Raw genomic sequence first — 5,230 nt, 5'->3', positions numbered from 1 at the left:
TTGGGGTCCCCTGCTGGAGCTGCTGCCCCCGCGACCCGATACCGGATAAGCGGTCGAAGATGGATGGATGGATGGAAGCCAAAAGGTCCTCTGGTATATTAAGGAATTTAATTAAATGCTTTTGGAATATCTTCCTTGAATTTAGCTAAAGCACTATCAGATCTAGTGCAGAAGCACTTTATTTACTTTAGTATAGTCGGGTAGTAAGAATTCAGAAGTTATTAGAGAATGGTCTGATAACAAAGAATTCTGCGGAAATACTATTAAATCTTCAATTTCAAGAGTGTGGTTAAAACAGTGAGTGGCCTTCTGCACACTCTGACTGAAACAATTTGAGTCTACTAGTGAGTTGAAAGCTATACTAAGGCTATCGTTGTCAATGTCCACATGGATATCAAAATCACCTACAATAACTACTTTGTCTGATTTAAGGACTACACCCGATTAAAAACTCAGAGAATTCAGATACAAATTCAAAACATTGTCCTGAAGCTTGGTAAATAACAACAAACATAATTGGCTGTAAGTTTTCCATGATGGGAGTTAGTGGTCAAGACAAAGACCTCGCCCATCTTCAAACACATCCAGCCCTCAGCATGGGTACCAGAACAACGGGGGTGTTGTGTCTGAGGGGTCCGATCCAGAGAAGATCCGTCTGGAGCAGAGCTACAGGGAGAGAGGGGAGGAGCGTGGCCGTGTCAGAGACACACCTCTCAGTGTTCGCATCAGCAATGTGTGAACCGATGAAATGGTTGAGAAGGGAGCGTGTCAGGAGACAGCAGGAGACATCATCAAAACAACTATGGAGACTCTCTCTTTGACTGTTTTAACTTTTGAATTATATCTAGCCCTAGTAGCACCAGATGATGCACAAAGGAAATGTGAAGTTTGTCATTGTTTTAGATTTCCAGGGATGACTCATGTTTTACACTAATTTAACTGTATTCATGTGACAACATAACTGCAGCTGTGCTTTACATTTGAGTGATGAGATTGAATTAGAAAATTATTTCCGAAAAAATGTGGTTTGATAAAGATGAACATGAGTTATTAAAAGCCATTTTTGTTTTCATATCTTGGCAGGTAGGCGGTGCAGGATGTAGAGTAGGAGTATCTTAGCTTGATGGGAGCCATGGCACAAGCCACATTCTACAGTATAGTACACACCATGCTCAATATTTTGTTTTGCTCAAAAATTGTTGGAATTCAGGATTTCTCTCATAGAAACAGTTCCAATTGTAAAACTTCTCAGTGCATTGCCCAGAAACATTGCTGAGAAGATGCATGTTGCAATATGGTCATAAGTAGCCTTACCACTTCCTCATTGACACATTTTGCAATATGGAGCTTGTCATACTTCTCTGTGCCGTGACTCTGCTGCATTCATGTGAAGCACAAGGTATGAATGTTTTTGTATTTCCCGTGGTTGATCAACTTAGTCGGTTTTCAGCAGTATAGAAGTTAGGTGAGAAACGTAATGTTTCATTGAAACTCTTTTTCAATTATTTAGTATTGAGAAATGTATACAAATCTCTGTAGATTTCTCTTTAACATGCTCATTGTCAATTATTTCAAAAGTAATCCTATTGGCATGTAAAACTAAGAGTTTGATATTTATTCAGATATACAGTTATGTAAGTTATTACTCAATTCTTTACACATGGGTCCGAAAATGAACGTGTTTCTCTCTGATTTAAGAGAAAGTTCAATACAGTGATACATTTAACTAAAATGTGTTCATTCTTGTAAAAGGCCCTAATCTCTACACTGAGACAGAATGATAATACAGTTATCAGCCTGTCAATAAACAATATTAATTAGGTATTTCACTTTTATCTGCATTCTGATGTAGATTTTAGATGTAGATTTAGATATACTGTAAACACTTATAAGAAATAAATACATTTATAGGATTGTGGAGGTATGCGCTCTTTGACCCACCTGCAGTCTTCGGGTCAAATTGGACCCATTTTTAAAAAGTTTCTATACCAAAATTTGGGTTTCTGTGAAGCAAATTGTCAAACCAAATAACGTCCATACAACGCGCTTCACAAGTAAAATATATGATCCGTTGACTACTTATTTGAATTTGGGTGGCATTTAAAAAAGAAGAAGAAAGAATTGACAAAGACATTAAAAAATTGACATCAATGTCAGGAAAAGTGACAAAAATGCCAGGAAAATATTGGGAAAAAGCGAAAATGGTTTTTGTTTTAAATTTATACCAAGAAAAACAAAAAGTTGCATGTTCGACAACACAAGGGTTAAGGCTGTTCTAGTTTTTTCACCTTGTCCTTTTTTCTCTTCTTTTACCCACATTATTGTTCTCCAGATTGTACAGAGGAGAAAGACTGACTATGAGACAGTAAGGGGCTGTGACCACATGAGGTTGGTACACCCTGGGAGGAGTTAAGTTTGCACATGCATCTTAAAAAGACAGACATGTTTTTAACATTTGGTAATGCATCTCAAACCACCTCCAGAAGGTTGTATTTGAAAGTTCCACTGATGCTATCTACTGTAAAGTTGAATATGTTTTAAAATGTAAAACAGAAATAAAAAAAAGAACTAGAACAGAATTAACCCTTCTGTTAATAAAGTGGGAAATAGTGGAAAAAAACAAGGACAAGGTGAAAATAAAGTTCCCTAATTTTCAGAAGAGGCAGAAGGGAAAGACTTTTTCAGGTTAAAAATAAAAATCCAGACTTTGTAAGAACATCTTACTCTCAATGGGCTTAGTTCAGCCAAGTCTACAATGCTGAGGCAAGCTGAGTCAAAAGACATATCTGATACAAGGCATCTTAGAGACAATGCTAACGCTGAAGTTAATTACTAATTTGCTAACTAATGATCCAATACATAAGAAATATAGTATTAACCCAGTGACATTTTGTACTGACCAAAGAACAAAATACTGTGTGTGATTTTGATTGTGTATCTACTGTTTTCCAGAGCCCAGAGCTGAGACTCCTGTGTTTGTGCAGAAGGGAGAGGACGTGTTTCTGAATGTCACAATAGTTAATATTACTAATGAAGATTTAGTTTTCTGGAAATTCAATAAAACAGTGAATTTAGTACGATTTGATGCTGCTGCGAAACCAACAGTCTTAAGTGGTTACTCTGGAAGGATTGAGGTGCTTGAGAAATACTCTGTGAAATTGAAGAATCTACAAGAGGCAGACAGTGGGGTTTATACTGCAGTACTGGCTGGGAGTACAGACAAACAAATAACTGGATACAAGATCACAGTCCAAGGTGGGTTTACTAATAATCTGACACTGATGGAGAGTTTCTGCTGCAATGTTTCTAAAACCTCTCCACCTGCCTCCCCACCCTCAGATCCAGTGTCTCCAGTTAATCTGACAGTGGACTCTGTGTCCAGCGGCTCAGTCTGGTGTAACCTGACAGTGAGCTGCAGAGCACAGGACTCTTGAATATTAGAATTTCTCAAACAAGAGTTGTTCTGGTGGAAGAATTGAAGGATTAATTGAGTTAAACCATATTGGGTTTGCTATTTTAAAAGCACCATTTGTAATGCAAAACCTGTTATTGTTACCTGATATTTTGTCCTCACCTCTTTTACTGTAAGCTGCTGTGGACAGCGGTTAATTGGACATAAAACACATAAACTTGTGTCAGTGGGGGAGAGAGAAATGTAGTTTCAAAAAACATATATAAGCCTTATCCATCAGCTAGCATCAAGTGTTAGTATAAACTACTGTAGGACATGAAGACATACTGTAGGTCAGTGGAATTAATAATAATAAACATAACTAGCTATCAGTATGAACCTCTACAAGGTTGGTGTTACATAACTAAGAGGAAGGTGGTGTTAAATTAGATCATTTAGAGACCTTTGGAAGGTTGGTAGATGTAAAGTGAAATTGTAACAGTTTAGTTCCACCCGTTAGGGTTCAATGAAACAAACTAAATGATTTCTTACAGTTGAGATCTATCACCAATGAATTCAACCTGCAGTCCGTCAAAAGCAACAGTGTTACACTCTCAATTACGCTGCATGGCTTAAACCAGGCCTCCTTTTCTTACCTGGCTTATTTTTTCTGTTACACAGTTCCTGAACCCAATGCCATCTCTATGGCTAATGGTATTGGCATAAGCATCCTTCTCTTCCTATGTGCTGCAGCATTAGTAGTAGCAGCATTTTGTTATTGTCAAAAGAAAGGACAAGGTAAGTCCAAGTGTGCATTTTAATTAACAAATACATATACGTTAAATGTACATGGGATTTCAGTGTTGTAGTGTGGTGTTCAAACAGCATTGCTGGATAATGTGTTGATAAGGAATCCGCTTGACACTGTTTCTTTATTATAAAGGTTTATTATATCGGCGAATTTTCAGCATCAATTTACAAGCTCTGCAGAAGCTAACCCTGACCCTAACCCTGACCTTAACCCTAACCCTGAACCGCCAACATCACAACCTACCAAATCATAGTGGGTTCAAAGTGTGCTGCTGTGTGAAGATGGAGAACATTAGAAACAACATCTTACCATGTAAATGTAAAGTAGTCAAGGTAAAGGTGAAAAAAGAAAACTTATATCAAATCAACATGTGTTTTTATGACTGCCTGCAGATTCAAGAGAGATCCGGGAGAATACAATATATGAAGTTCCTCAGGTAAGCTTCAAGTGTTTCTCTGACATACTGAGGAACACGATTTCATTTATATATACCAATTTGAGGATGATGGCAAAGTTAAAGAACGTTTTTTAAATCACAAACTGGAGCCTCTCATGTGTACATTTATTATCCCTGTGCACACCAATTATTAAACGTTTTCCTGAACAGCTCCTGCTGCTTGCTCCTGCCGGCCTCATGCACACAAACTGGTTGTGCTGCTTGTTTGTGCTTAACTATAATGTTTGGACCTGGTGAACTTCCAGATGCACCACGATCTATCTGTCAAACTCTGTTGCTGCAACGTTCTACTTAAACAGTGTTTGTGTTTCTTGTGTTTCTTTATGCTGTGTACGTGTTGTTTGCTTGTGTTTTATTATAGTTTTTGCATCCTTTTGAAACAAAAGTTAAATTTTTTAAGATTGAGGACGAAAAGACCAAAATGTGTTCTACTTTGCAAAAAAGTGAAAGCATGTTCCAAAATGTGCTCTGTTCTCAAACCTTCATACTAAAGCTCAGATCTCATACCGGTGCCTGAAAAGACAATACTGTAACAATATTGTTAGCATTAGGCCAAAGGTTTTCATGCACA

This window comes from Etheostoma cragini, chromosome 12 (genome assembly GCF_013103735.1).
Source record: "Etheostoma cragini isolate CJK2018 chromosome 12, CSU_Ecrag_1.0, whole genome shotgun sequence".
NCBI lineage: Eukaryota > Metazoa > Chordata > Actinopteri > Perciformes > Percidae > Etheostoma > Etheostoma cragini.
The sequence above is the reverse complement of the archived record's forward strand: the minus strand, read 5'-3'. Positions refer to the sequence as shown.